We start from the raw sequence: 14,945 nt of genomic DNA on the forward strand, positions 1-14,945 counted from the left end.
CCAATTGAGCTAATTAGCTTATTGTGAGAATATTACAAACGTCTGACAAAACTGAAAAATGTAAATTTTCAATTTCAACCAAACATGCTAGAAATGCTCCAATTGAGCTAATTAGCTTATTGTGAGAATATTACAAACGTCTGACAACATTGAAAAATGTAAATTTCCAATTTCAACCAAACATGCTAGAAATGCTCCAATTGAGCTAATTAGCTTATTGTGAGAATATTACAAACGTCTGACAACACTGAAAAACTCAAATTTCCAATTTCAACCAAACATGCTAGAAATGCTCCAATTGAGCTAATTAGCTTATTGTGAGAATATTACAAACGTCTGACAAAAGTGAAAAATGTAAATTTCCAATTTCAACTAAACATGCTAGAAATGCTCCAATTGAGCTAATTAGCTTATTGTGAGAATATTACAAACGTCTGACAAACATGATAAATATAAATTTCCAATTTCAACCAAACATGCTAGAAATGCTCTAATTGAGCTAATTAGCTTATTGTGAGAATATTAAAAACGTCTGACAAAACTGAAAGATGTAAATTTCCAATTTCAACCAAACATGCTAGAAATGCTCCAATTGAGCTAATTAGCTTATTGTGAGAATATTACAAACGTCTGACAAAACTGAAAAATGCAAATTTCAAATTTCAACCAAACATGCTAGAAATGCTCCAATTGAGCTAATTAGCTTATTGTGAGAATATTGCAATTGTCTGACAAAAGTGAAAAATGTAAATTTCCATTTTTAACCAAACATGCTAGAAATGCTCCAATTGAGCTAATTAGCTTATTGTGAGAATATTACAAACGTCTGACAACACTGAAAAATGTAAATTTCCAATTTCAACCAAACATGCTAGAAATGCTCTAATTGAGCTAATTAGCTTATTGTGAGAATATTGCAATTGTCTGACAAAAGTGAAAAATGTAAAATTCCAATTTCAACCAAAAATGCTAGAAATGCTCCAATTGAGCTAATTAGCTTATTGTGAGAATATTACAAACGTCTGACAAAAGTGAAAAATGTAAATTTCCAATTTCAACCAAACATGCTAGAAATGCTCCAATTGAGCTAATTAGCTTATTGTGAAAATATTACAAACGTCTGACAAACATGATAAATATAAATTTCCAATTTCAACCAAACATGCTAGAAATGCTCTAATTGAGCTAATTAGCTTATTGTGAGAATATTACAAACGTCTGACAAAACTGAAAAATGTAAATTTCCAATTTCAACCAAACATGCTAGAAATGCTCAAATTGAGCTAATTAGCTTATTGTGAGAATATTGCAATTGTCTGACAAAAGTGAAAAATGTAAATTTCCAATTTCAACCAAACATGCTAGAAATGCTCCAATTGAGCTAATTAGCTTATTGTGAGAATATTACAAACGTCTGACTAAAGTGAAAAATGTAAATTTCCAATTTCAACCAAACATGCTAGAAATGCTCCAATTGAGCTAATTAGCTTATTGTGAGAATATTACAAACGTCTGACAAACATGATAAATATAAATTTCCAATTTCAACCAAACATGCTAGAAATGCTCTAATTGAGCTAATTAGCTTATTGTGAGAATATTACAAACGTCTGACAAAAGTGAAAAATGTAAATTTCCAATTTCAACCAAACATGCTAGAAATGCTCCAATTGAGCTAATTAGCTTATTGTGAGAATATTATAAACGTCTGACACCACTGAAAAATTCAAATTTCCAATTTCAACCAAACATGCTAGAAATGCTCCAATTGAGCTAATTAGCTTATTGTGAGAATATTACAAACGTCTGACAAACATGATAAGTATAAATTTCCAATTTCAACCAAACATGCTAGAAATGCTCCAATTGAGCTAATTAGCTTATTGTGAGAATATTACAAACGTCTGACAAAACTGAAAAATGTAAATTTTCAATTTCAACCAAACATGCTAGAAATGCTCCAATTGAGCTAATTAGCTTATTGTGAGAATATTACAAACGTCTGACAACATTGAAAAATGTAAATTTCCAATTTCAACCAAACATGCTAGAAATGCTCCAATTGAGCTAATTAGCTTATTGTGAGAATATTACAAACGTCTGACAACACTGAAAAACTCAAATTTCCAATTTCAACCAAACATGCTAGAAATGCTCCCATTGAGCTAATTAGCTTATTGTGAGAATATTACAAACGTCTGACAAAAGTGAAAAATGTAAATTTCCAATTTCAACTAAACATGCTAGAAATGCTCCAATTGAGCTAATTAGCTTATTGTGAGAATATTACAAACGTCTGACAAACATGATAAATATAAATTTCCAATTTCAACCAAACATGCTAGAAATGCTCTAATTGAGCTAATTAGCTTATTGTGAGAATATTAAAAACGTCTGACAAAACTGAAAGATGTAAATTTCCAATTTCAACCAAACATGCTAGAAATGCTCCAATTGAGCTAATTAGCTTATTGTGAGAATATTACAAACGTCTGACAAAACTGAAAAATGCAAATTTCAAATTTCAACCAAACATGCTAGAAATGCTCCAATTGAGCTAATTAGCTTATTGTGAGAATATTGCAATTGTCTGACAAAAGTGAAAAATGTAAATTTCCATTTTTAACCAAACATGCTAGAAATGCTCCAATTGAGCTAATTAGCTTATTGTGAGAATATTACAAACGTCTGACAACACTGAAAAATGTAAATTTCCAATTTCAACCAAACATGCTAGAAATGCTCCAATTGAGCTAATTAGCTTATTGTGAGAATATTGCAATTGTCTGACAAAAGTGAAAAATGTAAATTTCCATTTTTAACCAAACATGCTAGAAATGCTCCAATTGAGCTAATTAGCTTATTGTGAGAATATTACAAACGTCTGACAACACTGAAAAATGTAAATTTCCAATTTCAACCAAACATGCTAGAAATGCTCCAATTGAGCTAATTAGCTTATTGTGAGAATATTATAAACGTCTGACACCACTGAAAAATTCAAATTTCCAATTTCAACCAAACATGCTAGAAATGCTCCAATTGAGCTAATTAGCTTATTGTGAGAATATTACAAACGTCTGACAAACATGATAAGTATAAATTTCCAATTTCAACGAAACATGCTAGAAATGCTCCAATTGAGCTAATTAGCTTATTGTGAGAATATTACAAACGTCTGACAAAACTGAAAAATGTAAATTTTCAATTTCAACCAAACATGCTAGAAATGCTCCAATTGAGCTAATTAGCTTATTGTGAGAATATTACAAACGTCTGACAACATTGAAAAATGTAAATTTCCAATTTCAACCAAACATGCTAGAAATGCTCCAATTGAGCTAATTAGCTTATTGTGAGAATATTACAAACGTCTGACAACACTGAAAAACTCAAATTTCCAATTTCAACCAAACATGCTAGAAATGCTCCAATTGAGCTAATTAGCTTATTGTGAGAATATTACAAACGTCTGACAAAAGTGAAAAATGTAAATTTCCAATTTCAACTAAACATGCTAGAAATGCTCCAATTGAGCTAATTAGCTTATTGTGAGAATATTACAAACGTCTGACAAACATGATAAATATAAATTTCCAATTTCAACCAAACATGCTAGAAATGCTCCAATTGAGCTAATTAGCTTATTGTGAGAATATTACAAACGTCTGACAAACATGATAAATATAAATTTCCAATTTCAACCAAACATGCTAGAAATGCTCTAATTGAGCTAATTAGCTTATTGTGAGAATATTACAAACGTCTGACAAAAGTGAAAAATGTAAATTTCCAATTTCAACCAAACATGCTAGAAATGCTCCAATTGAGCTAATTAGCTTATTGTGAGAATATTATAAACGTCTGACACCACTGAAAAATTCAAATTTCCAATTTCAACCAAACATGCTAGAAATGCTCCAATTGAGCTAATTAGCTTATTGTGAGAATATTACAAACGTCTGACAAACATGATAAGTATAAATTTCCAATTTCAACCAAACATGCTAGAAATGCTCCAATTGAGCTAATTAGCTTATTGTGAGAATATTACAAACGTCTGACAAAACTGAAAAATGTAAATTTTCAATTTCAACCAAACATGCTAGAAATGCTCCAATTGAGCTAATTAGCTTATTGTGAGAACATTACAAACGTCTGACAACATTGAAAAATGTAAATTTCCAATTTCAACCAAACATGCTAGAAATGCTCCAATTGAGCTAATTAGCTTATTGTGAGAATATTACAAACGTCTGACAACACTGAAAAACTCAAATTTCCAATTTCAACCAAACATGCTAGAAATGCTCCCATTGAGCTAATTAGCTTATTGTGAGAATATTACAAACGTCTGACAAAAGTGAAAAATGTAAATTTCCAATTTCAACTAAACATGCTAGAAATGCTCCAATTGAGCTAATTAGCTTATTGTGAGAATATTACAAACGTCTGACAAACATGATAAATATAAATTTCCAATTTCAACCAAACATGCTAGAAATGCTCTAATTGAGCTAATTAGCTTATTGTGAGAATATTAAAAACGTCTGACAAAACTGAAAGATGTAAATTTCCAATTTCAACCAAACATGCTAGAAATGCTCCAATTGAGCTAATTAGCTTATTGTGAGAATATTACAAACGTCTGACAAAACTGAAAAATGCAAATTTCAAATTTCAACCAAACATGCTAGAAATGCTCCAATTGAGCTAATTAGCTTATTGTGAGAATATTGCAATTGTCTGACAAAAGTGAAAAATGTAAATTTCCATTTTTAACCAAACATGCTAGAAATGCTCCAATTGAGCTAATTAGCTTATTGTGAGAATATTACAAACGTCTGACAACACTGAAAAATGTAAATTTCCAATTTCAACCAAACATGCTAGAAATGCTCCAATTGAGCTAATTAGCTTATTGTGAGAATATTACAAACGTCTGACTAAAGTGAAAAATGTAAATTTCCAATTTCAACCAAACATGCTAGAAATGCTCCAATTGAGCTAATTAGCTTATTGTGAGAATATTACAAACGTCTGACAAACATGATAAATATAAATTTCCAATTTCAACCAAACATGCTAGAAATGCTCTAATTGAGCTAATTAGCTTATTGTGAGAATATTACAAACGTCTGACAAAACTGAAAAATGTAAATTTCCAATTTCAACCAAACATGCTAGAAATGCTCAAATTGCGCAAATAAGCCTACTGTAGGAATTTTAGAAACGTCTGACAAAACTGAAAATGTAAATTTCCAATTTCAACCAAACACGCTAGAAATGCTCCAATTGAGCTAATTAGCTTATTGTGAGAATATTACAAACGTCTGACCAAACTGAAAAATGTAAATTTCAAATTTCAACCAAACATGCTAGAAATGCTCCAATTGAGCTAATTAGCTTATTGTGAAAATATTACAAACGTCTGACAAACATGATAAATGTAAATTTCCAATTTCAACCAAACATGCTAGAAATGCTCTAATTGAGCTAATTAGCTTATTGTGAGAATATTACAAACGTCTGACAAAAGTGATAAATGTAAATTTCCAATTTCAACCAAACATGCTAGAAATGCTCCAATTGAGCTAATTAGCTTATTGTGAGAATATTATAAACGTCTGACACCACTGAAAAATTCAAATTTCCAATTTCAACCAAACATGCTAGAAATGCTCCAATTGAGCTAATTAGCTTATTGTGAGAATATTACAAACGTCTGACAAACATGATAAGTATAAATTTCCAATTTCAACGAAACATGCTAGAAATGCTCCAATTGAGCTAATTAGCTTATTGTGAGAATATTACAAACGTCTGACAAAACTGAAAAATGTAAATTTTCAATTTCAACCAAACATGCTAGAAATGCTCCAATTGAGCTAATTAGCTTATTGTGAGAATATTACAAACGTCTGACAACATTGAAAAATGTAAATTTCCAATTTCAACCAAACATGCTAGAAATGCTCCAATTGAGCTAATTAGCTTATTGTGAGAATATTACAAACGTCTGACAACACTGAAAAACTGAAATTTCCAATTTCAACCAAACATGCTAGAAATGCTCCAATTGAGCTAATTAGCTTATTGTGAGAATATTACAAACGTCTGACAAAAGTGAAAAATGTAAATTTCCAATTTCAACTAAACATGCTAGAAATGCTCCAATTGAGCTAATTAGCTTATTGTGAGAATATTACAAACGTCTGACAAACATGATAAATATAAATTTCCAATTTCAACCAAACATGCTAGAAATGCTCTAATTGAGCTAATTAGCTTATTGTGAGAATATTAAAAACGTCTGACAAAACTGAAAGATGTAAATTTCCAATTTCAACCAAACATGCTAGAAATGCTCCAATTGAGCTAATTAGCTTATTGTGAGAATATTACAAACGTCTGACAACACTGAAAAATGTAAATTTCCAATTTCAACCAAACATGCTAGAAATGCTCCAATTGAGCTAATTAGCTTATTGTGAGAATATTGCAATTGTCGGACTAAAGTGAAAAATGTAAATTTCCAATTTCAACCAAACATGCTAGAAATGCTCCAATTGAGCTAATTAGCTTATTGTGAGAATATTACAAACGTCTGACAAACATGATAAATATAAATTTCCAATTTCAACCAAACATGCTAGAAATGCTCTAATTGAGCTAATTAGCTTATTGTGAGAATATTACAAACGTCTGACAAAACTGAAAAATGTAAATTTCCAATTTCAACCAAACATGCTAGAAATGCTCAAATTGCGCAAATAAGCCTACTGTAGGAATTTTACAAACGTCTGACAAAACTGAAAAATGTAAATTTCCAATTTCAACCAAACATGCTAGAAATGCTCCAATTGAGCTAATTAGCTTATTGTGAGAATATTACAAACGTCTGACCAAACTGAAAAATGTAAATTTCCAATTTCAACCAAACATGCTAGAAATGCTCCAATTGAGCTAATTAGCTTATTGTGAAAATATTACAAACGTCTGACAAACATGATAAATGTAAATTTCCAATTTCAACCAAACATGCTAGAAATGCTCCAATTGAGCTAATTAGCTTATTGTGAGAATATTACAAACGTCTGACAAAAGTGAAAAATGTAAATTTCCAATTTCAACCAAACATGCTAGAAATGCTCCAATTGAGCTAATTAGCTTATTGTGAGAATATTACAAACGTCTGACACCACTGAAAAATTCAAATTTCCAATTTCAACCAAACATGCTAGAAATGCTCCAATTGAGCTAATTAGCTTATTGTGAGAATATTACAAACGTCTGACAAACATGATAAGTATAAATTTCCAATTTCAACCAAACATGCTAGAAATGCTCCAATTGAGCTAATTAGCTTATTGTGAGAATATTACAAACGTCTGACAAAACTGAAAAATGTAAATTTCCAATTTCAACCAAACATGCTAGAAATGCTCAAATTGCGCAAATAAGCCTACTGTAGGAATTTTACAAACGTCTGACAAAACTGAAAAATGTAAATTTCCAATTTCAACCAAACATGCTAGAAATGCTCCAAGTGAGCTAATTAGCTTATTGTTAGAATATTACAAACGTCTGACACAACTGAAAAATGTAAATTTCCAATTTCAACCAAACATGCTAGAAATGCTCAAATTGAGCTAATTAGCTTATTGTGAGAATATTGCAATTGTCTGACAAAAGTGAAAAATGTAAATTTCCAATTTCAACCAAACATGCTAGAAATGCTCCAATTGAGCTAATTAGCTTATTGTGAGAATATTACAAACGTCTGACTAAAGTGAAAAATGTAAATTTCCAATTTCAACCAAACATGCTAGAAATGCTCCAATTGAGCTAATTAGCTTATTGTGAGAATATTACAACTGTCTGACAAACATGATAAATATAAATTTCCAATTTCAACCAAACATGCTAGAAATGCTCTAATTGAGGTAATTAGCTTATTGTGAGAATATTACAAACGTCTGACAAAACTGAAAAATGTAAATTTCCAATTTCAACCAAACATGCTAGAAATGCTCAAATTGCGCAAATAAGCCTACTGTAGGAATTTTACAAACGTCTGACAAAACTGAAAAATGTAAATTTCCAATTTCAACCAAACATGCTAGAAATGCTCCAATTGAGCTAATTAGCTTATTGTGAGAATATTACAAACGTCTGACCAAACTGAAAAATGTAAATTTCCAATTTCAACCAAACATGCTAGAAATGCTCCAATTGAGCTAATTAGCTTATTGTGAAAATATTACAAACGTCTGACAAACATGATAAATGTAAATTTCCAATTTCAACCAAACATGCTAGAAATGCTCTAATTGAGCTAATTAGCTTATTGTGAGAATATTCCAAACGTCTGACAAAAGTGAAAAATGTAAATTTCCAATTTCAACCAAACATGCTAGAAATGCTCCAATTGAGCTAATTAGCTTATTGTGAGGATATTACAAACGTCTGACAAAAGTGAAAAATGTAAATTTCCAATTTCAACCAAACATGCTAGAAATGCTCCAATTGAGCTAATTAGCTTATTGTGAGAATATTACAAACGTCTGACAAACATGATAAATTTAAATTTCCAATTTCAACCAAACATGCTAGAAATGCTCTAATTGAGGTAATTAGCTTATTGTGAGAATATTACAAACGTCTGACAAAACTGAAAAATGTAAATTTCCAATTTCAACCAAACATGCTAGAAATGCTCAAATTGCGCAAATAAGCCTACTGTAGGAATTTTACAAACGTCTGACAAAACTGAAAAATGTAAATTTCCAATTTCAACCAAACATGCTAGAAATGCTCCAATTGAGCTAATTAGCTTATTGTGAGAATATTACAAACGTCTGACCAAACTGAAAAATGTAAATTTCCAATTTCAACCAAACATGCTAGAAATGCTCCAATTGAGCTAATTAGCTTATTGTGAAAATATTACAAACGTCTGACAAACATGATAAATGTAAATTTCCAATTTCAACCAAACATGCTAGAAATGCTCTAATTGAGCTAATTAGCTTATTGTGAGAATATTCCAAACGTCTGACAAAAGTGAAAAATGTAAATTTCCAATTTCAACCAAACATGCTAGAAATGCTCCAATTGAGCTAATTAGCTTATTGTGAGGATATTACAAACGTCTGACAAAAGTGAAAAATGTAAATTTCCAATTTCAACCAAACATGCTAGAAATGCTCCAATTGAGCTAATTAGCTTATTGTGAGAATATTACAAACGTCTGACAAACATGATAAATTTAAATTTCCAATTTCAACCAAACATGCTAGAAATGCTCCAATTGAGCTAATTAGCTTATTGTGAGAATATTACAAACCTCTGACAAAACTGAAAAATGTAAATTTCCAATTTCAACCAAACATGCTAGAAATGCTCAAATTGCGCAAATAAGCCTACTGTAGGAATTTTACAAACGTCTGACAAAACTGAAAAATGTAAATTTCCAATTTCAACCAAACATGCTAGAAATGCTCCAATTGAGCTAATTAGCTTATTGTGAGAATATTACAAACGTCTGACAAAAGTGAAAAATGTAAATTTCCAATTTCAACCAAACATGCTAGAAATGCTCAAATTGAGCTAATTAGCTTATTGTGAGAATATTGCAATTGTCTGACAAAAGTGAAAAATGTAAATTTCCAATTTCAACCAAACATGCTAGAAATGCTCAAATTGCGCAAATAAGCCTACTGTAGGAATTTTGCAAACGTCTGACAAAACTGAAAAATGTAAATTTCCAATTTCAACCAAACATGCTAGAAATGCTCCAATTGAGCTAATTAGCTTATTGTGAGAATATTACAAACGTCTGACAAAAGTGAAAAATGTAAATTTTCAATTTCAACCAAACATGCTAGAAATGCTCCAATTGAGCTAATTAGCTTATTGTGAGAATATTACAAACGTCTGACAACATTGAAAAATGTAAATTTCCAATTTCAACCAAACATGCTAGAAATGCTCCAATTGAGCTAATTAGCTTATTGTGAGAATATTACAAACGTCTGACAACACTGAAAAACTCAAATTTCCAATTTCAACCAAACATGCTAGAAATGCTCCCATTGAGCTAATTAGCTTATTGTGAGAATATTACAAACGTCTGACAAAAGTGAAAAATGTAAATTTCCAATTTCAACTAAACATGCTAGAAATGCTCCAATTGAGCTAATTAGCTTATTGTGAGAATATTACAAACGTCTGACAAACATGATAAATATAAATTTCCAATTTCAACCAAACATGCTAGAAATGCTCTAATTGAGCTAATTAGCTTATTGTGAGAATATTAAAAACGTCTGACAAAACTGAAAGATGTAAATTTCCAATTTCAACCAAACATGCTAGAAATGCTCCAATTGAGCTAATTAGCTTATTGTGAGAATATTACAAACGTCTGACAAAACTGAAAAATGCAAATTTCAAATTTCAACCAAACATGCTAGAAATGCTCCAATTGAGCTAATTAGCTCATTGTGAGAATATTGCAATTGTCTGACAAAAGTGAAAAATGTAAATTTCCATTTTTAACCAAACATGCTAGAAATGCTCCAATTGAGCTAATTAGCTTATTGTGAGAATATTACAAACGTCTGACAACACTGAAAAATGTAAATTTCCAATTTCAACCAAACATGCTAGAAATGCTCCAATTGAGCTAATTAGCTTATTGTGAGAATATTACAAACGTCTGACTAAAGTGAAAAATGTAAATTTCCAATTTCAACCAAACATGCTAGAAATGCTCCAATTGAGCTAATTAGCTTATTGTGAGAATATTACAAACGTCTGACAAACATGATAAATATAAATTTCCAATTTCAACCAAACATGCTAGAAATGCTCTAATTGAGCTAATTAGCTTATTGTGAGAATATTACAAACGTCTGACAAAACTGAAAAATGTAAATTTCCAATTTCAACCAAACATGCTAGAAATGCTCAAATTGCGCAAATAAGCCTACTGTAGGAATTTTACAAACGTCTGACAAAACTGAAAAATGTAAATTTCCAATTTCAACCAAACATGCTAGAAATGCTCCAATTGAGCTAATTAGCTTATTGTGAGAATATTACAAACGTCTGACCAAACTGAAAAATGTAAATTTCCAATTTCAACCAAACATGCTAGAAATGCTCCAATTGAGCTAATTAGCTTATTGTGAAAATATTACAAACGTCTGACAAACATGATAAATGTAAATTTCCAATTTCAACCAAACATGCTAGAAATGCTCTAATTGAGCTAATTAGCTTATTGTGAGAATATTACAAACGTCTGACAAAAGTGAAAAATGTAAATTTCCAATTTCAACCAAACATGCTAGAAATGCTCCAATTGAGCTAATTAGCTTATTGTGAGAATATTATAAACGTCTGACACCACTGAAAAATTCAAATTTCCAATTTCAACCAAACATGCTAGAAATGCTCCAATTGAGCTAATTAGCTTATTGTGAGAATATTACAAACGTCTGACAAACATGATAAGTATAAATTTCCAATTTCAACCAAACATGCTAGAAATGCTCCAATTGAGCTAATTAGCTTATTGTGAGAATATTACAAACGTCTGACAAAACTGAAAAATGTAAATTTTCAATTTCAACCAAACATGCTAGAAATGCTCCAATTGAGCTAATTAGCTTATTGTGAGAATATTACAAACGTCTGACAACATTGAAAAATGTAAATTTCCAATTTCAACCAAACATGCTAGAAATGCTCCAATTGAGCTAATTAGCTTATTGTGAGAATATTACAAACGTCTGACAACACTGAAAAACTCAAATTTCCAATTTCAACCAAACATGCTAGAAATGCTCCAATTGAGCTAATTAGCTTATTGTGAGAATATTACAAACGTCTGACAAAAGTGAAAAATGTAAATTTCCAATTTCAACTAAACATGCTAGAAATGCTCCAATTGAGCTAATTAGCTTATTGTGAGAATATTACAAACGTCTGACAAACATGATAAATATAAATTTCCAATTTCAACCAAACATGCTAGAAATGCTCTAATTGAGCTAATTAGCTTATTGTGAGAATATTAAAAACGTCTGACAAAACTGAAAGATGTAAATTTCCAATTTCAACCAAACATGCTAGAAATGCTCCAATTGAGCTAATTAGCTTATTGTGAGAATATTACAAACGTCTGACAAAACTGAAAAATGCAAATTTCAAATTTCAACCAAACATGCTAGAAATGCTCCAATTGAGCTAATTAGCTTATTGTGAGAATATTGCAATTGTCTGACAAAAGTGAAAAATGTAAATTTCCATTTTTAACCAAACATGCTAGAAATGCTCCAATTGAGCTAATTAGCTTATTGTGAGAATATTACAAACGTCTGACAACACTGAAAAATGTAAATTTCCAATTTCAACCAAACATGCTAGAAATGCTCCAATTGAGCTAATTAGCTTATTGTGAGAATATTGCAATTGTCTGACTAAAGTGAAAAATGTAAATTTCCAATTTCAACCAAACATGCTAGAAATGCTCCAATTGAGCTAATTAGCTTATTGTGAGAATATTACAAACGTCTGACAAACATGATAAATATAAATTTCCAATTTCAACCAAACATGCTAGAAATGCTCTAATTGAGCTAATTAGCTTATTGTGAGAATATTACAAACGTCTGACAAAACTGAAAAATGTAAATTTCCAATTTCAACCAAACATGCTAGAAATGCTCAAATTGCGCAAATAAGCCTACTGTAGGAATTTTACAAACGTCTGACAAAACTGAAAAATGTAAATTTCCAATTTCAACCAAACATGCTAGAAATGCTCCAATTGAGCTAATTAGCTTATTGTGAGAATATTACAAACGTCTGACCAAACTGAAAAATGTAAATTTCCAATTTCAACCAAACATGCTAGAAATGCTCCAATTGAGCTAATTAGCTTATTGTGAAAATATTACAAACGTCTGACAAACATGATAAATGTAAATTTCCAATTTCAACCAAACATGCTAGAAATGCTCTAATTGAGCTGATTAGCTTATTGTGAGAATATTACAAACGTCTGACAAAAGTGAAAAATGTAAATTTCCAATTTCAACCAAACATGCTAGAAATGCTCCAATTGAGCTAATTAGCTTATTGTGAGAATATTACAAACGTCTGACAAACATGATAAATTTAAATTTCCAATTTCAACCAAACATGCTAGAAATGCTCTAATTGAGGTAATTAGCTTATTGTGAGAATATTACAAACGTCTGACAAAACTGAAAAATGTAAATTTCCAATTTCAACCAAACATGCTAGAAATGCTCAAATTGCGCAAATAAGCCTACTGTAGGAATTTTACAAACGTCTGACAAAACTGAAAAATGTAAATTTCCAATTTCAACCAAACATGCTAGAAATGCTCCAATTGAGCTAATTAGCTTATTGTGAGAATATTACAAACGTCTGACCAAACTGAAAAATGTAAATTTCCAATTTCAACCAAACATGCTAGAAATGCTCCAATTGAGCTAATTAGCTTATTGTGAAAATATTACAAACGTCTGACAAACATGATAAATGTAAATTTCCAATTTCAACCAAACATGCTAGAAATGCTCTAATTGAGCTAATTAGCTTATTGTGAGAATATTCCAAACGTCTGACAAAAGTGAAAAATGTAAATTTCCAATTTCAACCAAACATGCTAGAAATGCTCCAATTGAGCTAATTAGCTTATTGTGAGGATATTACAAACGTCTGACAAAAGTGAAAAATGTAAATTTCCAATTTCAACCAAACATGCTAGAAATGCTCCAATTGAGCTAATTAGCTTATTGTGAGAATATTACAAACGTCTGACAAACATGATAAATTTAAATTTCCAATTTCAACCAAACATGCTAGAAATGCTCCAATTGAGCTAATTAGCTTATTGTGAGAATATTACAAACCTCTGACAAAACTGAAAAATGTAAATTTCCAATTTCAACCAAACATGCTAGAAATGCTCAAATTGCGCAAATAAGCCTACTGTAGGAATTTTACAAACGTCTGACAAAACTGAAAAATGTAAATTTCCAATTTCAACCAAACATGCTAGAAATGCTCCAATTGAGCTAATTAGCTTATTGTGAGAATATTACAAACGTCTGACAAAAGTGAAAAATGTAAATTTCCAATTTCAACCAAACATGCTAGAAATGCTCAAATTGAGCTAATTAGCTTATTGTGAGAATATTGCAATTGTCTGACAAAAGTGAAAAATGTAAATTTCCAATTTCAACCAAACATGCTAGAAATGCTCAAATTGCGCAAATAAGCCTACTGTAGGAATTTTGCAAACGTCTGACAAAACTGAAAAATGTAAATTTCCAATTTCAACCAAACATGCTAGAAATGCTCCAATTGAGCTAATTAGCTTATTGTGAGAATATTACAAACGTCTGACAAAAGTGAAAAATGTAAATTTTCAATTTCAACCAAACATGCTAGAAATGCTCCAATTGAGCTAATTAGCTTATTGTGAGAATATTACAAACGTCTGACAACATTGAAAAATGTAAATTTCCAATTTCAACCAAACATGCTAGAAATGCTCCAATTGAGCTAATTAGCTTATTGTGAGAATATTACAAACGTCTGACAACACTGAAAAACTCAAATTTCCAATTTCAACCAAACATGCTAGAAATGCTCCCATTGAGCTAATTAGCTTATTGTGAGAATATTACAAACGTCTGACAAAAGTGAAAAATGTAAATTTCCAATTTCAACTAAACATGCTAGAAATGCTCCAATTGAGCTAATTAGCTTATTGTGAGAATATTACAAACGTCTGACAAACATGATAAATATAAATTTCCAATTTCAACCAAACATGCTAGAAATGCTCTAATTGAGCTAATTAGCTTATTGTGAGAATATTAAAAACGTCTGACAAA

The sequence above is a fragment of the Watersipora subatra genome, unplaced genomic scaffold, assembly GCF_963576615.1.
Source record: "Watersipora subatra unplaced genomic scaffold, tzWatSuba1.1 SCAFFOLD_52, whole genome shotgun sequence".
Lineage (NCBI taxonomy): Eukaryota > Metazoa > Bryozoa > Gymnolaemata > Cheilostomatida > Watersiporidae > Watersipora > Watersipora subatra.